Source organism: Narcine bancroftii, chromosome 2 (genome assembly GCF_036971445.1).
Source record: "Narcine bancroftii isolate sNarBan1 chromosome 2, sNarBan1.hap1, whole genome shotgun sequence".
Taxonomy (NCBI): Eukaryota; Metazoa; Chordata; class Chondrichthyes; order Torpediniformes; family Narcinidae; genus Narcine; species Narcine bancroftii.
Genome location: NC_091470.1, coordinates 160549462 through 160575212, shown reverse-complemented (window position 1 = coordinate 160575212; position 25751 = coordinate 160549462). Strand labels below are relative to the sequence as shown.

At 44.9% G+C, this 25751-nt stretch overlaps 1 protein-coding gene and 1 long non-coding RNA gene across 2 annotated transcripts in view; one reads left to right on the top strand and one right to left on the bottom strand.

Annotated features, from left to right (window-relative positions):
- The first annotated feature begins 259 nt into the window (after window positions 1-259).
- Window positions 260-25751, top strand: part of prdm2a (PR domain containing 2, with ZNF domain a) — a 132875-nt gene continuing 107383 nt past the window's right edge. The window contains exons 1-2 of the mRNA XM_069918969.1: window positions 260-403; window positions 8934-9143. The gene's annotated coding sequence lies outside the window, so the exon portion shown is untranslated. The remainder of the gene's footprint in view (window positions 404-8933; window positions 9144-25751) is intronic.
- Window positions 11661-25751, bottom strand: part of LOC138754547 (uncharacterized) — a 29078-nt gene continuing 14987 nt past the window's right edge. The window contains exons 4-5 of the long non-coding RNA XR_011351818.1: window positions 21100-21229; window positions 11661-12121 (exon numbers count right to left, since the gene is read on the bottom strand). This is a non-coding gene — a long non-coding RNA (uncharacterized lncRNA). The remainder of the gene's footprint in view (window positions 12122-21099; window positions 21230-25751) is intronic.

Sequence of the window (25751 nt, the reverse complement as noted above, 5' to 3'; positions counted from 1 at the left end):
GGGAATAAAGCAGAGGGAAGCTCTAAAGTCTGCAGCCCATCAATGTCTGGGCCAATCTCTGTTCGCTTTCCATCGCCTGAAATATCACTTTACCCCTTCTTGTAAATTTGTGCTGGGGACTGTCCTCTGAATTATTTTCCAAATTGAGGTTGAGCAAATCAAGTGCCAAGTTTCATGATGTCAGGGTGGTGGTGAAAGAGTTAAATCGACTGCACAGTAACAAAGGAGGTGGTTTAAACTTCCTGTGTTGCCTGATGAGCCGGGGGAGAAGGAGCGGGGTGGTTCTTGTGCACAGAATGGGATGGGGCTGTGTGTCCTTTTTCTGTCGGGACAAAATAACAGGATCACCCCCTTGATGGTGCTTTCAGCAGATGCTGGCTTGTGATCTCCCAACTAATGGCAGGTATTTAATCTTGTGCTCTTCCTATTGTTACAAGTCGCATTGTCTTTCCCTGGCAGAGAGATGAGGCTTCACTTTGTTCAAGACTGGACTAAGTCAGACGGGATGCCTGCCCTGGTTCACAATTTGTATTGAAACTCCTGTCCTCTGCCTTTATGAGCATTTGTATTTTAATAAGGAACCTGCTTTAGTGTTTGCTGGTCTCAACAGAGCAACAATGAAGCTTTGACTGAGTGACCTCTGCTCACATCAGGCAGTCGCTGTCCTGGTGAAGATACCAGGAGGCGCGACAATAAATCTTCTGCTTCCAGTAATGTTTACACTAATATGACAGACTTAAAGAGTCCATTTTGGGCTTGTGGGCCGTGTTTGTTTACCATGGCAGAACAATAAACTCCTTGAGGCAAAAGTTTCTGTAGAGTGCGTCGAAAGAATCAAAGGCTTGTTGATCCAAACCAAGGCTTTTATTAACTAAAAGACTGGAGCCTATCACATGTAGGTCGACCAGTCCAGAATGACCTGGTCTGGCTCGGAGCGACCCTTTAAGAACTGCCAGTAGGCGTGGCTACACTCTCAGCCAATCACAATCATCCTACACTACCATCTGTACATATACACATTGGTGATAAAATCTGTACTATCAGTTTCTAAAAAAAAATTGATTAGGTAGTGAAATTCTAACTCTCTAGAGCTTCAATGAGCAGTGAGGTCATTAGAAGTCATTAGAAGGCAATATCAAAAGCCAGCTCATTTATAAATGTGGTTTGTTTTAACTTGAGTTTTCAGCAACAAATTTCTCTTCCCCCCACCTCCCCCCCCCATCCATCCAGCCCACCTCCTTCTCTGTGGGCAGTTCATCTCATGGTTGGTACTCTGACCCCTGTTTTAGTGATGTTCTGGACTCTTCCACCGGACCGGCACAATTCTGCAGAACAAGCAAGTGATTGTACGCACATAGAAGCACTGGAGGAACCCAGCAGGCCCTCAGTGGCCAGAGGAGGCAAAGATACATGACCAACGTTTCAAGCCTGATTGCTTCACCAAGGTAGAATTTTGAAAAAAGGACTCAGGCCTGAAACATTGGTTAGATATCTTTGTTTCCTCTGGATGCTGTAGGACCTGCTGAAACATTGGTTAGATATCTTTGCTTCCTCTGGATGCTGTAGGACCTGCTGAAATGTTGGTTAGATATCTTTGCTTCCTCTGGATGCTTTAGGACCTGCTGAAACATTGGTTAGATATCTTTGCCTCCTCTGGATGCTGTCGGACCTGCTGAAACATTGGTTAGATATCTTTGCTTCCTCTGGATGCTGTAGGACCTGCTGAAATGTTGGTTAGATATCTTTGCTTCCACTGGATGCTGTAGGACCTGCTGAAACATTGGTTAGATATCTTTGCTTCCTCTGGATGCTGTAGGACCTGCTGAAACATTGGTTAGATATCTTTGCTTCCTCTGGATGCTTTAGGACCTGCTAAAACATTGGTTAGATATCTTTGCTTCCTCTGGATGCTTTAGGACCTGCTGAAACATTGGTTAGATATCTTTGCTTCCTCTGGATGCTGTAGGACCTGCTGAAACATTGGTTAGATATCTTTGCTTCCTCTGGATGCTTTAGGACCTGCTGAAACATTGGTTAGATATCTTTGCTTCCTCTGGATGCTGTAGGACCTGCTGAAACATTGGTTAGATATCTTTGCTTCCTCTGGATGCTGTAGGACCTGCTGAAACATTGGTTAGATATCTTTGCTTCCTCTGGATGCTTTAGGACCTGCTAAAACATTGGTTAGATATCTTTGCTTCCTCTGGATGCTTTAGGACCTGCTGAAACATTGGTTAGATATCTTTGCTTCCTCTGGATGCTGTAGGACCTGCTGAAACATTGGTTAGATATCTTTGCTTCCTCTGGATGCTTTAGGACCTGCTGAAACATTGGTTAGATATCTTTGCTTCCTCTGGATGCTGTAGGACCTGCTGAAACATTGGTTAGATATCTTTGCTTCCTCTGGATGCTGTCGGACCTGCTGAAACATTGGTTAGATATCTTTGCTTCCTCTGGATGCTGTAGGACCTGCTGAAATGTTGGTTAGATATCTTTGCTTCCACTGGATGCTGTAGGACCTGCTGAAACATTGGTTAGATATCTTTGCTTCCTCTGGATGCTGTAGGACCTGCTGAAACATTGGTTAGATATCTTTGCTTCCTCTGGATGCTTTAGGACCTGCTAAAACATTGGTTAGATATCTTTGCTTCCTCTGGATGCTTTAGGACCTGCTGAAACATTGGTTAGATATCTTTGCTTCCTCTGGATGCTGTAGGACCTGCTGAAACATTGGTTAGATATCTTTGCTTCCTCTGGATGCTTTAGGACCTGCTGAAACATTGGTTAGATATCTTTGCTTCCTCTGGATGCTGTAGGACCTGCTGAAACATTGGTTAGATATCTTTGCTTCCTCTGGATGCTGTAGGACCTGCTGAGTTTCTCCTGCCCTTTTGTGTTCTTGGCTCAAATCTATTTTGTGGGATTAGTCAGATTTTCCTCCCCAAGAAACTATAGTTTGATTCATGTCCTATCGGGAAGTTTACAGTTTTAGACCCAAGAAAGTTTACAATATTTCAAGCAACTGACTGCTTAATTACTCAATCACTCGCTTTGTTTCTTCCTCTTACTTGCCCTTCTCTGGAGAAGGCTGGAGAATAATTCCGGGGGTTCCAGACACCCTCTGACACCCATGTGGTATTCTTCATTTAGTGACCCATGGCAATGAGGGCTGGTGGGCTCCTGAACTGTACAAGTACTATGGTTAAACTTGATCCTGTCACCATGTGCTGGTGCACCAGGTGTAAAATTTAATTTTAAATTTAGACATACAGCACACTAACAGTCCATTTCAGCCCATGAGTCATGCTGCCTAATTTACACCCAATTAACCTAAACCCCTGGTATATTTTGAACAGTGGGAGGAAACCAGAGCTCTCAGGGAAAACCCACACAGACGCGAGGAGAACGTACAAACTCCTTACAGACGGTGCGGGATTCAAATCCTGGTCACTGGCGCTGAAAGCCAACCGTGCAGCCCAAGTAGTCATCAGGACCAGAAGCTTTGCCTGTTTTCTTCCCTCACCAGATCGCCGAGGTGTTCACACCACTTCATCGGATATCATGTTGGGTGTATGGTTCAGTGTAGGCCAGTGATGCAGTTCTGATAATGATGAAAACACTTTCTTCTTTTATTTGTAAAATATATATAAATTCAAGTTTGTTATCATCTGACTGTACGTGTACAACCACGTTTCCCGGTAGGTGGGGGCGGGGGGGGAGAAATGTCAGCAGAGAAATCTAAGAACCTGATCGTCCTCTTACATAATCATCATATATTCATGAAGAGCCATTGGCAAGAATAGTTTTCAATCTCTCTCGCGTGAGAAGATGCCAGGCTCTCATCTGATTGGTTGGCTGTCCTGTTACAGCTGAACCACATTTTCTGAGGTAAAATATTTCTTGGTGGATAAACTGGTTTAGTGCAATCCCAATAGATTTGTCATCTGCATTTCTAATTGGTTAGATTTAACGTATTTAGATTGTAGAACAATCAACTTGTTAAAAGCCATGTATGATTAAGCCATCTGTGCTGTTTGTGGTTCAAAGTGCAATACGTGTCCTCAAAGCTCAGAGCTTTCACGGTTCAATTGCTGCACTGGGGCAACTGCAGTTCAGACTATTTGCAGTTTGGTAGCTGAACTGGGGTGGCCGCAGGTCAGAGCGTTGACAGTCCGATTGCTGCACTGGGGTGGCTAGCTGATTGTACCTGAGGAAGCAGGTGATGAATGCCTCTGACCCAGGGAGGGGCAAGCCAGCTGCAATCCCGGCTGTTGACAGCAACCCGGTGAGTGAATGTGAAGGGTCAAGGTGAAAAAGGGCTGGTCTTTCCCATCAGTTAACATTGTCATTTGTCACTACCACCACCTCAAAGGGAGAAGACAGTCCAAATGCAATTTATTCCTCTTCCTATTTTCTTGTCTTCAGTTATAAACATTGATGCAGTTCCTGCCTGTACTGTGAATCCACAATGTTAATTCTACTGTCTCTACTGCTTAAAATCTTCTGTAATTAATTGGATTTGTTGTCGTCCATTTACCCTCTTGTCGTTTGGAATTTCTGCAATAGCTTAAAAATAATTATTTTGCCAAGTGATTACCACCATCATCAGTCTTGAAACATGTGACGTGAAAGCTGTTGTCCGATCCCCAGTGGTTTTTTTGCTCAGTTTTACAGCATCAGTGTAAACGTCAATGGCCCAGTGGCCGCCCATTTCAATTCCCCATCCTATTCCCTTGCTGACATTGTCTGTCCATGGTCTCATGCACTGCCAGACTGAGACCACCCACATCTTCCATCTGAGCTCCCTTCAACCATATGGCATTGACATCTACTTCTCCGGCTTCTGTTAACCACCACCCTTTTTCTTCCCCCATTACCTTTCTCCCACACCATTACCTTTCTCCCAGCTCTCGCTCTCTCGCTCTCTCGCTCTCTCGCTCTCTCGCTCTCTCGCTCTCTCGCTCTCTCGCTCTCTCGCTCTCTCGCTCTCTCGCTCTCTCGCTCTCTCGCTCTCTCGCTCTCTCGCTCTCTCGCTCTCTCGCTCTCTCGCTCTCTCGCTCTCTCGCTCTCTCGCTCTCTCGCTCTCTCGCTCTCTCGCTCTCTCGCTCTCTCGCTCTCTCGCTCTCTCGCTCTCTCGCTCTCTCGCTCTCTCGCTCTCTCGCTCTCTCTTCCCACCCCCTTTTCCCTCTGTCTCCTTTCATAAAGGCAGAATCAATTCTCACCTTTCCTTCTATCATATCCAATTAGCATCTTTTGTTGGCCTGGATTCCTCCACCAGCCAGCTTTATCTTTATTTCTGATGCCTTCCTTAAAGAAGGGCTCAGACCTGAAACGTCAGCAATATATCTTTACCTCCTGTGGACGCTGCGAGACTGGCCGATCTCCTCCAGCATCTCTGTTCATTTTTACTACAATCACCGCATCTGCAGACTTTCATGTAACAGCCTAAACTAAATCAAAGATCTCACCCGCTATGTATTTTTAGCTGGTCCAATGATAAATCAATTTTAGCTCTGAAAAATTTATTTCCTTTTCTGACCATGCTGACTTGTTACTGGGATCTTGACTTCTGGCGCATCATCCAAGGGATCTTTTCTGGCATTGGACCCGTCATCCATCTGAAGCAGATTGTGTATTTCCATTCAATTCCTCTCTCATCAACATCCTTTTGGAATTTTTGTTACAATCCCTCTGACCTGGAACTTGCTTTGAAAAGCTTCCTGGAGCCTGTTCGTTGAGGATGGAAGGTCTCTCCCAAGTCTCTCTTCATTATTGTGGACAACTCAAACTTTGGGGATGCTCTCCATGTTGTCTCCTATTGTATAAAAAACTTTGGGGAACTTCTAACCCAGGGGTGGCCAAACTTTTTTGGTTGTGGGCAACATAAAGAAAAATATAAGGAGTCACAGGCCAAACAGTTTTCAACCAGTTGCACTGCAAGAAAAAGTGTTTTTAGACCAGGCCATCAAAACTTCATTTTCTATCAAAATAACTACTGAACAGTTTAACAGTAGTTTATTGATGTCCTCACCTATTGACCACTGACCACCGGCTGGTTCGCTGCAAGCTCAACCTTCACTTCAAGCCAAAGCCCAGGAACAGTAAAGCCCCCAGAAAGAGGTTCAATGTTGGAAACCTGCAGTCAGACGAAGTGAGAGGAAACTTCCAGGCAAACCACAAAGCAAAGCTCGACGATGCAATCCGCCTCACGGACCCGTCCCCTGAAACCCTCTGGGATCAGCTGAAGACTACCATACTGCAATCCACTGAAGAGGTACTGGGCTTCTCCTCCAGGAAAAACAAGGACTGGTTCGACAAAAACAGCCAGGAAATCCAGGAGCTGCTGGCAAAGAAGTGAGCTGCCCACCAGGCTCACCTTACAAAGCCGTCCTGCCCAGAGAAGAAACAAGCCTTCTGTCGTGCATGCAGCCATCTTCAGCGCAAACTCCAGGAGATCCAAAATGAGTGGTGGACTAGCCTCGCCAAGCGAACCCAGCTCAGCGCGGACATTGGCGACTTCAGGGGTTTCTACGAGGCTCTAAAGGCTGTGTACGGCCCCTCACCCCAAGTCCAAAGCCCACTGCACAGCTCCGACGGCAAAGTCCTCCTCAGCGACAAGATCTCCATCCTCAATCGATGGTCAGAACACTTCCAATCTCTTTTCAGTGCCAACCACTCAGTCCAAGATTCCGCCCTGCTCCAGCTCCCTCAACAGCCCCTAAGGCTAGAGCTGGATGAGGTCCTCACCCAGGATGAGACATATAAGGCAATCGAACAACTGAAAAGTGGCAAAGCAGCAGGTATGGATGGAATCCCCCCCAGAGGTCTGGAAGGCTGGCGGCAAAACTCTGCATGTCAAACTGCATGAGTTTTTCAAGCTTTGTTGGGACCAAGGAAAACTGCCTCAGGACCTTCGTGATGCCACCATCATCACCCTGTACAAAAACAAAGGCGGGAAATCAGACTGCTCGAACTACAGGGGAATCACGCTGCTCTCCATTGCAGGCAAAATCTTCGCTAGGATTCTCCTAAATAGAATAATACCTAGTGTCGCCGAGAATATTCTCCCAGAATCACAGTGCAGCTTTCGCGCAAACAGAGGAACTACTGACATGGTCTTTGCCCTCAGACAGCTCCAAGAAAAGTGCAGAGAACAAAACAAAGGACTCTACATCACCTTTGTTGACCTCACCAAAGCCTTCGACACCGTGAGCAGGAAAGGGCTTTGGCAAATACTAGAGCGCATCGGATGCCCCCCAAAGTTCCTCAACATGGTTATCCAACTGCACGAAAACCAACAAGGTCGGGTCAGATACAGCAATGAGCTCTCTGAACCCTTCTCCATTAACAATGGCGTGAAGCAAGGCTGTGTTCTCGCACCAACCCACTTTTCAATCTTCTTTAGCATGATGCTGAACCAAGCCATGAAAGACCTCAACAATGAAGACGCTGTTTACATCCGGTACCGCACGGATGGCATTCTCTTCAATCTGAGGCGCCTGCAAGTTCACACCAAGACACAAGAGAAACTTGTCTGTGAACTACTCTTTGCAGACGATGCCGCTTTAGTTGCCCATTCAGAGCCAGCTCTTCAGCGCTTGACGTCCTGTTTTGCGGAAACTGCCAAAATGTTTGGCCTGGAAGTCAGCCTGAAGAAAACTGAGGTCCTCCATCAGCCAACTCCCCACCATGACTACCAGCCCCCCCACATCTCCATCGGGCACACAAAACTCAAAACGGTCAACCAGTTTACCTATCTCGGCTGCACCATTTCATCAGATGCAAGGATCGACAACGAGATAGACAACACTCTACACAAAAGAGTCTGGAAAAACAACCAACTGAAAAACCTCACAAAGATAAGCGTAAACAGAGCCGTTGTCATACCCACACTCCTGTTCGGCTCCAAATCATGGGCCCTCTACCGGCATCACCTACGGCTCCTAGAACGCTTCCACCAGCGTTGTCTCCGATCCATCCTCAACATTCATTGGAGCAGTTTCATCCCTAATGTCAAAGTACTTGAGATGGCAGAGGTCGACAGCATCGAGTTCACGCTGCTGAAGATCCAGCTGCGCTGGGTGGGTCGCGTCTCCAGAATGGAGGACCATCGCCTTCCCAAGATCGTGTTATATGGCGAGCTCTCCACTGGCCACCGTGACAGAGGTGCACCAAAGAAAAGGTACAAGGACTGCCTAAAGAAATCTCTTGGTGCCTGCCACATTGACCACCACCAGTGGGCTGATATCGCCTCAAACCTTGCATCTTGTCACCTCACAGTTCGGCGGGCAGCAACCTCCTTTGAAGAAGACCGCAGAGCCCACCTCACTGACAAAAGGCAAAGGAGGAAAAACCCAACACCCAACCCCAACCAACCAATTTTCCCTTGCAACCGCTGCAACCGTGTCTGCCTGTCCCGCATCGGACTTGTCAGCCACAAACGAGCCTGCTGCTGACGTGGACATTTACCCCCTCCATAAATCTTCGTCCGCGAAGCCAAACCAAAGAAAAGAATTGATGTCCTCACCTTTTACAGTGGGCGTTCCTGTATCTGCTGCTCATAAATTTAATTTTAATGAATGCAATAAAGCTCTTCCAGTGCAAAATAAAAAGCTGGGTGAAAAATAAGAACAGGAGAAAAGATCAAGAAAGGGTCAAGGCCATCTCCAACATTCTGCCACAATTCTCAGTGAGTACAGTTCATGGCCCTAGTGTCCACCTTAATGATTATGATCCAATGTGTAAATCTGGAGATAGGCTAATAAAGTTAACAGATTCCTTGAAAGTCAAACAAACCCTCTTCCCTTTGGCTTCTGTGTAAAAGGATTCGTTTTCCCACCAGGTCTGAAATTTTCAGCACCCCCTTGTTATTTTCTGCCTTTTCATTTCCACCATGATGTAAATTTTTTTAATTGAATTTTGTTTTTATTTAGGTATATGACACGATAGCAGGCCAGTTCAACCCACGAGTCTGTGCCGCTCAATTTACTCCCCATTAACCTACACCCCTGGTACATTTTGAATGGTGGGAGGAAACTGGAGCACCCGAAGAAATCCCATGCAGACACGGGAGAATGTATGAACTCCATAAAGACAACGCGAGACTTGAATCCTGGTCCGATCATTGACACTGTAAAGGCGAGGTAAACATTTTAATCAATAAGTAACATTGCAATAGTCGGTCTAAGGGTTGGCACAGCTGGTGTAGCGGTTAGCGCACTGCCTTTACGGTGCCAGCGATCGGGACTGGACCTGGGTTTGGTACAAACTTGAATTGACCTTTAACCGTGCTATATGTCTAAATTTTTTTAAACAACAAAAATTAAAATTTAGTAGTTGTTCAAAATGGCAGTGACATCTAGTGTTGAAAGTGCAATGTACATGCAGTTCAGTTTATTGTTCGAGACTGCAGTTGGCCCAGGGGCAGTAGTTTGGCCACCCTTGTTCTAACCAGTAAAAGAACGTAGTTTAACAAGATGCAGATTTAAATCCAGATTTCAGAGAAACAAATGGTCCAAGTAACTTTTGTTTCCTTGCAATTATTTTATGTGAAAAATGTCTGTGTCTCCCCCCCCACCCCCCACCCCGACTTTGCTGTGAGATGAGCACGAAACACTGTTTTGTAATAATTTCAGCTTGAACATAGAGCACTAATTTTGCATTTCTCCTCTAGCAAGTAATCTCATGAGCTCGTATTCATTGAAAGATTTTGGTAACCCAACTCATGACAACTCATGTACCCAGTTCTATGGGTGCTGGCAGTGGCAAGCGACCTAGGCTCCCTGATGACCCATCTTAATCTTTACCAGAGCCAATCAGATCTACCATGTAAAATCAATCATGGGAGTGTAGCAATGCAGAATAGCTGAAAATATCTTTAACAGGTACCTTCCACTCTGGCCTGACCCACCTCGAGAACGATGCCTCGTATGCCAGGCTGTTATACATCGACTTCAGCTTGTCTTTTAACATTATAATGCCTCAGGGGCTGATGGGTAAACTGTCTTTGCCTCACTGCAACTGAATTCTTGGCTTCCTGATGGAAAGACCACAGTTGGGAGCAAAACCTCAAGCCCCATCGCATTGAGCACTGGTACATCTCAGAGCTGTTCACTCAGCCCACTGCTGTTCACAACTGCATTGTCAGATTCTGATCCATTAGAACCATCAAATTTATGGTTGATACAATAGTTGGCCTCATCATCAACAATGATGAGTTGCATTACAGAGAGGAGGTTGAAACGTTCATAAAATGGAGCAAGAACAACAATCCGAGTCTCAACGTGGATAATGAAAAGGAGATGTTGTGGGCTTCAGAAGGACGAAGATCGACCATTCTCCACCATGTATTGACAATTCTGTCGCATAAAGAGCGGAGAACACAAAGTTCTTGGCGTACAAACAAGGGATGACCTATCCTGAACTCAGGAAGGTGCGGCAGCGCCTACACTTCCATAGGAGGTTGAGGAGGGCAAGGCTACTGACCCTCATTTTGACAACACTTTACAGGACCAGAATTGAAAGGGTCCTGATCGGCTGCATCATTATGTGGCATGGTGGCTGCAGAGTGGAAGTGGATACATAGGATCTTTAAAAGAACTGAGAGAATCACTGGCGTCTCCCTTTCCCCTATGGACCACATTTACTGGGAGCGCTTTCTCAATAGGATTCAAAGAATTGTGGAAAAAACCCCTTGCGTCCAGTGCACAGTATTTTTAACCTGCTACCATGAAGAAGAAGCAACAGGAGCATTAATATCAGGACGATAAAGCTGGGGAATAGTTTCTTCCCACAGGTTGTGAGACTGATACACAGAATCCTGTAACCTTGACAATCATCCTAAACTTGCATATATTTATTTTGATGATTTATGTGATCTTTATGTACAGTGAAACCCCAGAATCCTGAATTCAAGCAACTGGCAAAAAAAATGAAAATAAATGAAAAAAATTAAAAATAAATAAGAATAAAATAATAGGTCAAAAGTACATGTTTAAAATTGTAAATGTTCTCTGAAGTAACATATAAACATCTGGTGAAGATGGGAGAAAATATTCAGCCTTGGCCAGGCTTTGCTCGTAGCAGCTGTTTGAATAAAATTGTGTGAAACAGCAACGATGTTGCTCAGGATGAAAAGGTGGTTGATGCCGCTTGCCATTAAAGTGCCTCCTTATCCCTTAGTAAGAGTCGCCCCTGTCAGAGGCTTTATCTGGAAACTTGGTGGGGGGAGGGAGGAAATAATTCTCTATAATGTTGTAGTTCGTCTTTTGGGCAGCTTCGTGGAGGGGGAGGAACCTGCAGATGTAAAAGTTTTCAAAGAATGTGACTGAAAATGAAATGCTTAAAGGTTTGAATATTCAGGCAAGTGAAAGTTGTTCAGTCTAAGTATAGTATTTTTGTCTTTTAAACTGTTAATTCTTGATTCAGGTGTATGAGTAAGTCTCAAGCAACCAGAAATTACACTAATCTGGCATCTAACCATCCCCATAGGTGCTGGACACCTGGGGTTTACAATATTGTGTGTTTTTGTGCGTGCACCATGGTCTGGAGAGACGCTGTTATGTCAGATTATTATAAACTTGAACTTGTGCGCCCAGGATTTCAAATGTTGCTAAGCTGCAAAAAAATCACTGAGACTTTTAAACTAGTTCATCGCCTGTTACTTTTGATTTAATCACCACGCTTGCTCAAGTTGTTGACAGCCTACAGTCTCCATTCCATTGGTTCATTGTCCCACACCTGGAACAACTTCACCTGGCAGAATCTAAAAAGAGGCAGCTCGGAAGGTTTCCCTTCCAGCACAAGGAATCCAGTGTTCGAGTGCAGTCAGAGAATTGTTGGCAACAGGCAGCCAATGAGTCCAGGACTTCAGAGCAAGTGGCTTCATTGGCATCTGATGCCAAGGGATGCTTCAAAACTGCCAACAAGTTCTGGCAGTTCCAATACAGGTTCGAATGTGGCACTGTCTGTAAGGAGCTTGTATGTTCACCCTGTGTCTACATGGGTTTCCTCTGGGTGCTCTGGTTTCCTTCCACCACCCAAAACGTACTGGGGGCTATAGGTTCGTTTGGGTTTAATTGGAGGGCACGGGTTCAAATGGCCAGAATCGGCTTCTACCATGCTGTAAAAAAAAAAAAAAAAAATTAAAGTTAAAAGAATTCAATGCATTGGGGAGAAAGGGGTGACAGCAAATTTCACATCACATTACAACCTGATTCCAATCAAAACTTTAGCTTTAATTTTCCTTTTTTCCAAAGCTGATTTTTTTTTTAAACTGGGAGAGGTGGGGGATGGTCCCAATGGTGTGCTAACTCCTCAATACGTACCTGTGAAATATTTTATTTTAGCTCTTCAGCATCTATTTTCATATTCCTTCCATTTCCATTTTGCGATTTCTGAACCCCTCGAGAAACTTACAGCAGACCTTTGTGGAGGGTGGGTTTCTGATAGTTCCAAGGACTGCCTCTCCTTTCCATTCTTGTTCCCATCCGGTTGATTTGCAAACTGGAGAACACAACTTCCCATGTGCATATATATATATATATATATATATATATATATATATATTTGAACTGTAACTTCCCTAATTTGAAATATCAAGGTGCCTTGCATGAAGCACACACGTCATGAAAGAAAATCTACAAGCTTTCATGAATTGATTGGCGTAGCGGTTAGTGAAATGTCTTTACGGTGATTGGGACCGGATTTGGGTTCGAATCCTGCCTTGTCTGTAAGAAGTTTGTACGTTCTCCCCATGTCTGCTTGGATTTTCCCCTGGGGCTCCAGTTTCCTTCCACCGTTCAAAACGTGCCGTAGGTTAATGGGGTGTAAATAGGGCAGCATGAACTCTTAGGGCTGTATGTCTAAATTTTTTTTAAATGACAAAAGTGGAGGGTTAAATATTGACCAGAACTTGCGTTTACTTGACCTTAAACAAAGCCATGAATCCTTTACATTCACCCAGGGTTGTGCACTATTTAACTGGATGAAAACCTGAAAGTTTGATCACATGATTTACAAGAATATAGTAGCTGTCCTCTGTTTTCAAATGTCATTGGCATATGTGTGGATGTCCCAGTTGAATGAATGTTGACAGAGAGGGAAAGTCCCATTGATCTCTGGAGCCTCTCCCACACAACCACAGTACCAGGCCTCTCATAAGGCATCCCCTTCCAGGATTGCAAGTGAAAGAATTGAACTAATAGCATTATTGAAATGTTGTGATTGTGTTTGATGTATATATTTTGAATACTACGTAGTTTGGCTGGAAAGACTCAGCAGGTGAGGCAACGTGTGGAAAGAGGAACTGCTGTTTATGGTGGCGTATGAGATGATCCTGAACATTCAAAATATCACCCCAAAACCAGACATCGTCTTATTTTTTTTTTCTTTGGCTTGGCTTCGCGGACGAAGATTTATGGAGGGGGTAAAAAGTCCACGTCAGCTGCAGGCTCGTTTGTGGCTGACAAGTCCGATGCGGGACAGGCAGACACAGTTGCAGCGGTTGCAGGGGAAAATTGGTTGGTTGGGGTTGGGTGTTGGGTTTTTCCTCCTTTGCCTTTTGTCAGTGAGGTGGGCTCTGCGGTCTTCTTCAAAGGAGGTTGCTGCCCGCCAAACTGTGAGGCGCCAAGATGCACGGTTTGAGGCGTTATCAGCCCACTGGCGGTGGTCAATGTGGCAGGCACCAAGAGATTTCTTTAGGCAGTCCTTGTACCTTTTCTTTGGTGCACCTCTGTCACGGTGGCCAGTGGAGAGCTCGCCATATAACACGATCTTGGGAAGGCGATGGTCCTCCATTCTGGAGAGGTGACCCATCCAGCGCAGCTGGATCTTCAGCGGCGTGGACTCGATGCTGTCGACCTCTGCCATCTCGTCGAAGTACATCGTCTTATACAGCAAGAATAAAATACGAACCTTTATCAGCGCTCTCCTGTGGCGTCCAGCCATCCATTCTGACTGCCATCAACTTTGTACAGGCTTAAAATGGCCTGTTAAAGGAGCCGATGTTGGTTTATTTTAAAATAAAATTTACTGGGTCATTTGCTTTTAAAATATAGTGAATTTGTACATTAAATGTGCCCAGCAGCATCATTCTCTGGTCAGCAACGAGTGCCAGACTTGGGGCAATCTTATACAGCTAGTATCCCTCCAAACCTACACTTTAGGTTGAAATTCAGGGGGTCAGTGTCTACGCAAGGTCATCTTACAGCATTAACCTTTTAAACAACTCTCAGATATGTCACTGCTGCCTGTTTCACTGAACATTCCCAGCATTTGATTTTTCTTTCAGATTTTCAGCGTCTGCCGTGTTCTGTTTTGATAGATGTTCTTGTCACCTCATAGAAACCCTGTGAGAGGCAAAAAAGTTGCTTTTATTTTTTTTTTAAATCTACTTAGAGGCAGATCATTGTGTTTCAAGATTTCTTCCATAAGTTGCTGGAACCAGTTTGCTGAAAATCACACTGCTCGCTCCACAAGAATGAATCCGAACCCTGGCAGATTCACTTTTGCTGACACCAACAATAGTTTGAATCTGGTGCTGTCCGTAAGGAGTTTGCATGTTCTCCCTTGTGTTTGCCTGGGTTTGCTCCCGCCCTTCAAAGCGTAGGGGTGTCATTTGGCGGCACGGGTTTGTGGGCCAGTAGGGCCTGTTACCGTGCTGCATGTCTAAAATTTAAACCTATGATTTTACAAAAGGCCTCAAATCTTTGTGCCTGAGTCTACTAAGAGAGCAACCTGTACAAAATATGTTTCCCATTGCAGGCTTCAATTGATGATTTGGTGGGGAGCACAGCAGGGGCCAATTGAGTTGTGGGCACTCCCACCTGAGTTGCAGATATTGCCTGAAGCACCATCGAAGGCTTTCACTTTGCACTTTGATAGGTGGGGAAGTGCTGATGGGGTGCTACATTGCAGGTAAAGGGAGGGGGTAAGTGGGTGCATGGTGGTGACACTTGTGGTTAGAGGAGCGAGTAGTGATTTGTGCACCTGCCAGCTGGTGGTTTGGACCTGATTTGGTTGTGGAGAAGAATCCATTTACACAGTGGAAGATCACTTAAAGGAGACCTTCCAGCATTGGGTTCCAGGTATAGGATTTAAACGTCTGTTAAACATTCTCTGCAGAGCAAGCGTTGACTTGATCATCCGACTGGGTGGCGAGCAGCTAACAAAAAGCCTGCTTGGGGTAAAAAAAATCCACGTGAATGAATTGCTGTAAACAAGCGTTAGACACAAACAAAAGAGAGGCACAAGGTGAACATGATCAGGTGCAGCTCAGAGACAGCATCAACCTCGAAACTGCTACTCGATCAAAGTTGCAGCCTGTGGTTTTGGTTTGCGCTCTATATTACTTTCGGATTTGTTCTGTATTTATCCACAAGCCATTGGTTGAGAAATTAAAGTAGTTTAAAGATTTGTGTATTGTGAGAGGAAGAACAATCTACGTACCCAGTCTCTACTTGTGCAGGAGAACACATTTTCTTCCTTTTCTACTGTCACAATGACTGTCCTCATCCACAGAACTAGAAATGTTTAAAATGACTTGATGTTTAAAAATAACCTTAAATGTGAATGCGTAGGTTTGGCAGCGTCGAGTGGTTTTTTTCTTGGACTTTGTTTGCCCTTCTGTAATACTGAATCATGGCTGCCATGTGAGGGCACAATTCGGATGCTCCGGAGGCAGGTTTTTATTTTGTTGCTTTATTAATCAGCTTGGAGGAGTTTTTTCTCTCTCTCTCTGTTGGTTGTTTCTCGCCTGCTGTTCACTGGATAGTCAGGGGGAAGGGTGAGCACCTGCTGGCTTCTGGATTGAGTTCTGAGTTGCCTGTGGTTTTTCCTGTCTGTGACATATGGCCGTCTGTTTCCCCTGACAATGGTGTTGGCTTGAATGGTAAGCAGCAGTGGGGTGGAATGAGCCCTTCCACTAAACGTGATGAGGGTTGCTTCTGGACTTTGTAACTCCAACAAAAAAAAATCCGATGTTCTCCTTGTTATTTTTTTTTGTGATTTGTATTGCATGTTAATACGAATATAAAGGGGAGCCAATGTTCTCCAGGTTTCTTGGTAATTTGGGTGTTATGGGGCAAAAGGTTCATTGGTCTCGTTGGTTTATTTTTATCCCTGGATTGGGTGGGATTTTGGAAGTACTCCACGTCAGCAATTTCAGACTGATACATTGAATTGTAGTGACTGCCAGATAAATGATAAGTAAACCATTAAAAGAACACAAAAGAATGGTACTGTATTGACACTTTATTATTACCGTACAACATCCTCCTTTCTCTCTACACCCTGCACAATGCGTGTAAACTTCGCACGGTTTGCACTCCCCGTTCTGCCCTGAGCAAGTGCATTACGTTTCACCCCGGATGCATCATTAGCGGCCAAAACACCAAAATGCTGGAGGACCTCGGCTGGTCTGTTCAGCATTTATAGGAGACAAAGATCATATTGCCAATGTTTCGGGCCTGAGGAAAAATCAGAAAAGGTAGAAGGAGGATTTATCAGAAAGTCTCAGAATCCAAACAATGGGGGAGGAGGAATCCAGACCAACAAAAGGTGTTGATTGGATGTGATAAGGGACTAGGTAGAATTTCTCATGTCTGTGCGAAAGGAGACAGGGAAAGGAGAGGCGACAGGGGAAGCAAAGGGTATTTTTACTACAATCGCAGCGTCTGCAGCCTATTGTGTTTCTCTTGCATCAGGAGCAGTGTTTGTAGTGCGTGTGTGTTACAACACCAGCAGCGCCCGGCTCCACATTAGACCCGCATATGTATGTGACCACAGCAACCCCCCACCACCAACCAGCCTCCGAGACATGGAGGCTACATAACGGCCCAGCGGGCTGGCATTCTGGCCCAATTCAGTCCTGTACTGGAAAGTTGGGGGAGGGGGGGGGTGGATGATCTGACTGGCAGGGGTCCAGCTGTTTCTTCATTGTTGGCAGTGATGAGAAAAGCCGATTGTCGATATACACTGGCTTTACACGGTCAATGAAGACAGCTGGATCCCGTTCCGCAGGATCACAAAACTTTTAGGGTCGCATTGTAAGGTCAGTCATAAGTATATGACCACAACAGAATACCAATTCTTTCAAAAGCTTCCCAAATTGCAATGGATCATCCTGACTATATCTCAGCAACTGAATTGGTTGTTCCTGTGAGTATGCCATTCATTTATCCAGAAGGTCATTTCTGGTCTGGATGACCCTGGAGTTGATCACCGCAGCACCTTGCATAGCATGAGCAGCCCAGATGGAAGAAGCCTCACTCACAGAAGTCCTTGAAGAACCTTTGGCTATTGGGAAAACCTGCACATTTGGTTGTGCTGACCATCAATGCTGCCAAAGAATTTGTTTTTATTTTAAAGCGAGATTATTCCTTACAAAGTGGGAGCACATCAAAGATTCCACAAACTGGATTGTTGGATGGGAGATGAACAAAACCTGAAAGTCGGCAGGAACCATGGTTGAAGTAAAAGCACAATGATGGAGAAACTCAGCAGGTCAAAAGGTGTCCTTTATATAGCAAAGATAAAGATGTATAGTCAACGTTTTGGGCTTAAGCCCTTCATCAATGTATATGGGCAGGCACACAAACCCAAAGAACTTCTTTAGGGTAGGAATCCTCGAAGCGTAGTTTTGCAGTTTCTTCTTTGGCTTGGCTTCGCGGACGAAGATTTATGGAGGGGTAAATGTCCACGTCAGCTGCAGGCTCGTTTGTGGCTGACAAGTCTGATGCGGGACAGGCAGACACGGTTGCAGTGGTGGCAAGGGAAAATTGGTTGGTTGGGGTTGGGTGTTGGGTTTTTCCTCCTTTGTCTTTTGTCAGTGAGGTGGGCTCTGCGGTCATCTTCAAAGGAGGTTGCTGCCCGCCAAACTGTGAGGCGCCAAGATGCACGGTTTGAGGCGATATCAGCCCACTGGCGGTGGTCAATGTGGCAGGCACCAAGAGATTTCTTTAGGCAGTCCTTGTACCTCTTCTTTGGTGCACCTCTGACACGATGGCCAGTGGAGAGCTCGCCATATAACACGATCTTGGGAAGGCGATGGTCCTCCATTCTGGAGACGTGACCTACCCAGCGCAGTTGGATCTTCAACAGCGTGGATTCGATGCTGTCAGCCTCTGCCATCTCGAGTACTTTGATGTTAGGGATGAAGTCGCTCCAATGAATGCTGAGGATGGAGCGGAGACAACGCTGGTGGAAGCGTTCTAGGAGCCGTAGGTGGTGCCGGTAGAGGACCCATGATTCGGAGCCGAACAGGAGTGTGGGTATGACAACGGCTCTGTATACACTTATCTTTGTGAGGTTTTTCAGTTGGTTGTTTTTCCAGACTCTTTTGTATAGTCTTCCAAAGGCACTATTTGCCTTGGCGAGTCTGTTGTCTATCCCGTTGTTGATCCTTGCATCCGATGAAATGGTGCAGCCGAGATAGGTAAACTGGTTGACCGTTTTGAGTTTTCTGTGCCCGATGGAGATGTGGGGGGCTGGTAGTCATGGTGGGGAGCTGGCTGATGGAGGACCTCAGTTTTCTTCAGGCTGACTTCCAAGCCAAACATTTTGGCAGTTTCCGCAAAACAGGACGTCAAGCGCTGAAGAGCTGGCTCTGAATGGGCAACTAAAGCGGCATCGTCTACAAAGAGTAGTTTACGGACAAGTTGCTCTTGTGTCTTGGTAGCTTGCAGGCGCCTCAGATTGAAGAGACTGCCATCCGTGCGGTACCGGATGTAAACAGCGTCTTCATTGTTGAGGTCTTTCATGAGGTCTTTGCAGTAGACATGAGTAAAACACAAAAGTCTACAGACACTACATTTGAAGTAAAAACACTCTGCACTGGCCATGTTGCCCAAGCTAAACTAAAGCTCAGTTGCTTGCATGTGGTACATATTCCTCTATTCTCTGTATTTTCACTTGGCATCACAAAGAAAGCACCTCTACTTCCTTAGGAGTTTGCTGTGGTTTGGTATGTGATCGAAAATACTGGAGAAACTCAGCAGACAATTCATTTTATATAGCAGGGGTGGCCAAACAGCAGCTCGCAGGCCACACGCGGCTCTTTGACATATAGTGTGCATACCGCAACAGTAGCGTATATGCTGTCATATAGGATGATTGGCTAAACTTAAAATTTTCATCTTAAGTCCTATAAAAAGAATCTAAAATTCTTCCCTTGACTACGAAGTTGCAACTCCACTGCATCTCCTTGCTGGCTCCAGCCTAATCTTGCGCATGCCCCATTAGTTATTTGCAAAGTCTCAGCACCCCTCCGTGGGATCCAATGCTGTCGGCTCTGTACAGGCTTTAAATGGCCTGTCTCTGGAGCCAACAGTGGTTTATTTTACAATATTCAAATAAAATTTAAACCTTAAAATAATCATCTTTATTAAAATATTGTGATTTGCTTTTAACAGCAATGGGGGGTCCATTTTTGAAAGGGTATCACTCATAACCAACATTTTAGGTGGAAATTCCAGGGTCATCCTGTACATCGTCGTCCTATACAACAGCATGTGCAGTAGTAAGGTGGCTGAGATGGGAATCGAACCAGCTGCTGCTCACACTGGTACTTTAACTCAACATGGTTGTGATCATGTGATTATGGCTCTCAAACTTCCAAAGTTTATTGTCTGTGGCTCTTTTGTTAAGCAAATTCGGCCATCCCTGTTATATAGCAAAGATCACAAATAGATGAACCCTTCATCAAGGTATGAGCAAAACGTGGGCTTGGGCTCGAACAAAGTGATGAAGGCAAGTTCAGAAGCAGAGCTCATGCAGCAGAGAAAGAGCCCCCACCCCTCCCCCAGCCCAATGTACCCATGCTGACCATCACTCATCCAACTGTACTGATCCTACTTTTCAACAGTTGACCCATTGTTTTCTTGGCAATTCAGGATACTTCAATGCAGGTGCTCCTCAAATTACGATGGGGTTGCATTTCAAAAAACCCCATCCTAAGTCGGAAAAAATTGTAAGTTGAGAAGAATACCACACCTACCATTTTTTTTATAATTACATTTTGAATAGCTTTGTTCCACACTGGAAAAAAAACCATTAACATACATGGCCGAGAGTACATTGAGCATGAAGTCCGTTGTACGATACTATTGCGCCATTGCCCAGTATCACAAGAGAGTAGCGTACTGCAGATTGCAAGGGTGGGAACAGATTGGAATTTGAAATTGAAAGCACGGATTTGAACCTCGAAATATCGTAAGTCGGACCATCGTAGTTAGGGGAACACCTGTATTGTGAGAGGACCTGCCTCCATCAACTACGTGGGCAGATTGAGTAAAAGAATTCTTCCCAAATCCCCCTGTAAACCTCTTCCCCACACCCTAAACCAATGTCCTCTGGTTTTGATGTTTGCCCTGGGAATATTTTTCAACTATCTGCATTTAAAAACAAAATATTTATAATTTTGCATTTTAGTTTTCAATTACTTTCTTGCATAATGTAAAATAGTTGCTCACACCTACAGGGATTTCCCTGAAATCTGTGTGAGGCTACATCTGCTGTTGAATCAACTTCCTTTGCCCATCTTTTTCTCTGCTTTAAATGATCAGCACTGTGGACATAATAAACCCTGTAGCCTGAACGCATTCAGCATTTGTGTCTGCATAATAAACCGAATCCAGTGAATAGGCCCAATCTGCTTTCCTTTCAGAAGCTGGTCTGTGCAGCACCCATCCATAGTTCTAATTGTCATTGCTGGATGTTGGCACCCTTACATCAGTCTGTCAAGGCCCCAGGAGGTCCAAACGATGCCTGGTGCTTGCAGAAACATTTAGTCTGAACCCTGTTTAATCCAGTCCTTGAGAACTGCTCTGTGAATGCTGGACAGGCCAATTTTGTCATTTTACAGTAGAAGGTTGTCCACTCATTGCTCTGGGCTGTCTGGCCACATTCCAAACATCCACTTCTGTGCTGTAATGTTCTATGGCTCTGTCTGTATCTCTGTGCATTGCATACAGCAGCAACCAGGCTTAGCATGTATTTAAATGTCATGTTTCTGCCTCTCCCATTATGTCGAGTTAATTCCAGAAGGTGCCGGTTTCCCTCTGATTTTTTTTTAAATGTCAGTGCTGATAAATGTCTGTTTACCATATTTTGTCTTGGCTTTCTAAGCATCTTCCCTCTGCCACATCTTGGTCAAAGGAAGCCCTTGGCTTAACAATTTTTTTTCCAGGCAAGATTCTGTTCCTTTCCTTTGTCCTATTCGCAGATACAGACTCTGGAAATCAAGCAAAAGGCAACAAAAAAAATTTAAAATAAATTTAAAATATTAAAATAAATAAGAATAAAATAATAGGTAAAAAAAATACATAGGTTTAAAATTGTAAATGTAAATGTTCTGTAAAGTAACACATAAACCTTTGGTGAAGATGGGAGCAAATATTCAACCAGCGGAGGGCCTTGGTCGTGCTTTGCTCATAGCAGCTGTGTGAAACAGCCCAGGATGAAGAATTGGTTGATGCCACTTGCTGTTGAGGTGAATCTCTTAGTGTCTCCTTATCCCTGCTTTATAAGAGTTTCCCCCGTCAGAGGCTTTATCTGTAAACTTGGGGTGGGGGTTAATTTATCTATAATGTTATTGTTCGTCTTTCAGGCGACTCTTGTGGAGATGTAGTAATGATTAAACATTTTCAAAGAATGAATGAAAATAAAGTAGAATGCTGTAAGATTTCTTCTTCTTTGGCTTGGCTTCGCGGACGAAGATTTATGGAGGGATACGTCCACGTCTGCTGCAGGCTCGATGGTGACTGACAAGTCCGATGCGGGATAGGCAGGCATGGTTGCAGTGGTTGCAAGGGAAAATTGGTTGGTTGGGGTTGGGTGTTGGGTTTTTCCTCCTTTGTTTTTTGTCAGTGAGGTGGGCTCTGCGGTCTTCTTCAAAGGAGGTTGCTGCCTGCCGAACTGTGAGGCGCCAAGATGCACGGTTGGAGGCGATATCAGCCCACTGGCGGTGATCAATGTGGCAGGCACCAAGAAATTTCTTTAAGCAGTCCTTGTACCTCTTCTTTGGTGCACCTCTGTCTCGGTGGCCAGTGGAGAGCTCACCATAGAACACGATCTTGGGAAGGCGATGGTCCTCCATTCTGGAGACGTGAGATTTGTAAAATTTGTAAGATTTGTATATTCATGAAAGTAGCTCATTAACTGTGATTACAGTATTTTTGCATTTTGTTTTTAATGCAAATGTATTGGGCATTGTAAGTCTCAAGCAAATGGAAAATACAGTAATCCAGTATATATCAATCCCCATAGATGTTGGATATCAGGGGTTTTACTGTATTGTTTCCAGGAGGGACATCCATCCTTGCCCATGAAGCTTTTGTAACGTTTATACACAAGCCACAAAAAAAGTTCTGACTGCCCGCATTTGGCACTTGTATCAGCCTTTTGATTGAAGGGATACTGATATCTGAGGGTCCCTGCCCCACTATTAATCAGAGACTTTAGTAACTGTAGATGGGTACAATGGTAGCACAGAGTTCAAATTACTAGACCAGTAAAACTCTCCAGACACCACTAAACACTAATACTTAATGACCACGTTGACCACTAAAACTACCAGGTTGTCATTACCAGCTATTTTGTTTTTCTGAGTGTTTTAGAGAGGAAGTCTGCCATTCTCGCCATCCCTGGCCTTTCCATGACTCCAGAACCATTGCCAAGTGCCCTCTAAGGTGGTTGAACGGGCCACTTGGTCACATCATTTAAATGGAGAAAGAAAGAACTACAATTATTTGTGGAGCAACTCAATGACCACCTTCTCAGGGGCCAATTGAGATGGACGATAGATGGTGCTCTTTCCAGTGATACCGAGATCCTGAAAAGTTAAGAATTAACAAAAGGAACTCTTGGATTTGGCAAGAGGCAATGTCTCATGGTTTTCTTTAACTGAGTGATGCTTCAGTATTAAACCTATTTTACTTAATATATTAAAATAAAAATTTCCATCCCTTCTCATATTTGCTAAATTATTAAAAAGTTAGGCAATGCATAAAAATCATCAGACCAAGAATCAATAAAGAGGACAGTTGCACAGAAACAAATCCTTCATCCCACCAAGAGAGCTGGTATTGACCATCCATTTACATGAATCCACTATTAATCCCATTCTTTTTTTAAATTCTTCCCACCAGCTCTCCTTTCTTCCCCCCATCTCCCCCCCCCCCCACCATCATCCCCCCCCCCCCCCAGATTCCACCACTTGGCTCCATTAGGTGCAATTAGCCTCCCAACCTGCTGGTCTTTGGGATGTGTTACGAAACTGGAAAACCCACAGAGTCTCAGAGAGAACGTGTACACATCATGCAGAGAGTGCCTGCAGTCAGAATTGAACCCAGATCTCTGGCGTGGTTAGGCAGTGGCTCTACAGTTCGCACCACCCCGCAGCCTCAGACCATGATTCATATTATCGGAATAATAAACGATTATATTTGCAGTTTAGTCAGCAATGGGAGGGGAATGGGTGGCAGAGATTTCCACCCCCCCCCCCACCCCCCTTGTTGTTGCATTGTTCCCTGCTGGGAAGGGAAAGTAGTTCTGTATTGAGAAAATAAAGGGGCTAGAGTGACCAGTTTGTATAGCCAGGACTGTCAGCTGATTTAGTAATGAAATGAGCAGAGATCAGTCAGTAACCAAAGGGTTAAGCAATGCATTTTCTCTTTTGAGCTTCTGAGTAGAAGTTTAGACATCTTTGGTAGTGAAAGCAGAAGAGCAGTTGTTTGTTTTCTGAGCAATTCTTGAGCAGATGTACTCTGAGACTGCCTAGTGCATCGTATTTTAATTGGCATTTAGTGCTGCTACAGGGATTTGCTTACAAGTTTCAGTCAGAAATCTGTTTAAAGAACATGTGGAGTTGCTATCAATCTGTGAATGGGGGGGGGGGTGGAGGAAGAACTGCTCAGTTTCACTTTTGGAATAGAATATGGGATTGTTGGGCAAGGACTGCTGTAGTACGCTCTGTGGCATTGTTCGTAGCAGCTGTGAAGGAAAGCCAAGTAAGTCCAGTAAATAGATGGTTAAATGTGGTGTTCACACCAGAGGCAAAATGTTCCTGCATTTTTCCTTATCTTGTGGTTTATTAAACAGGATTTGGCATGCATCAAATCCATGGAACGACAGCAAAGATCTCACTAAGGTACTCTAATCTTGCATGAGTCGGAATTAGACTCCTTGGGCAAGTGCTTACAGCACCGATAACCCATGTTCAAATCCAGCACTGACTATAAAGAGTCTCTATGTTCTCCCCTTGTCTACATGGGTTTCCTCTGGCCACTCCAGTATCCTTCCACCCTTCAAAAACATGCAGAGGTTGTCGGTTAATTGGTGTACTTTGGAGGGCACAGCCCCGTGGACTGGAAGGGCCTGTTGTCATGCTGTATGACCGTGGCGATGGAACCACTGGACTGTCTGTGACTGCCTGCACTCCTGCACTGCTGACTGCAGGGGGCGGGAGGGGGCGAGCCACTGTACCTGCCTGGAGGTAACCTGGGAGACTGGCTCCACCTACTCCCTGCCAATCACTGGGCCCACATAAAAGGCTCACACTGGGCAGGAGCAGAGCATGTGGAGCCAAGAAGGGATACAGAACCTTGTGCAAGCTTTAAGCTAATTCAAGCCTGGAGTACAGCCTTTGTAGTTTGAGCTTGTTTGTTTGCAGTGCAGCGCATCACAGCGACTAAATTTAAATTGGAGAGAGGAACACGACTGGAAATAGTAAAATCTGAGCACATGTCAAAATTTAAAACTGTTCTTTTGCTTGTATAAAGAATGGCAGGCTGTAGGTTTCTCATAGTTCCAACGTCGAAGTACTCGAGATGGCAGAGGTCGACAGCATCGAGTCCACGCTGCTGAAGATCCAGCTGCACTGGGTGGGTCACGTCTCCAGAATGGAGGACCATCGCCTTCCCAAGATCGTGTTATATGGCGAGCTCTCCACTGGCCACCGTGACAGAGGTGCACCAAAGAAAAGGTACAAGGACTGCCTAAAGAAATCTCTTGGTGCCTGCCACATTGACCACCGCCAGTGGGCTGATATCGCCTCAAACCGTGCATCTTGGCGCCTCACAGTTTGGCGGGCAGCAACATCCTTTGAAGAAGACCGCAGAGCCCACCTCACTGACAAAAGGCAAAGGAGGAAAAACCCAATACCCAACCCCAACCAACCATTTTTCCCCTGCAGCCGCTGCAACCGTGTCTGCCTGTCCCGCATCAGACTTGTCAGCCACAAACGAGCCTGCAGCTGACGTGGACTTTTACCCCCTCCATAAATCTTCGTCCGTGAAGCCAAGCCAAAGAAAAAAAAAGTCAATGTTCCTAGAATTTGGGCTTTCATGTTATTTCAAATGCAAATTTTAAACAGATAGGGTACATCCATAGCTCCATGCCACGGAACATTTGAAAGCTTCAGATTCGTTTTGGTGAAATAAAAACATAAAAAGATTGAAATAGCAGGAAAAAGATAATGCTGGAGAAACTGTGCTGGCCAGCTGAGTTCCTCCATCATTGTGCTTTTACATCAGCCACAGTGTCTGCAGACTTTTGAGTTTACTTCTTGAAATATTCAGCAGGTCAGGCAGGTTTGGTGAAAAGAGAAACAGTTAATGTTTCTGGTCAGAAACTTTTTGTCAGAATAAAATTGGGATTTTTGATTTGGTTACAGAGAAAATGATTTCATAATTTTGATCTTGTAAGTTGATGCTACCTGTCGAAAGCATCCTGAGGTCATCCCTGGGCAGAATCGG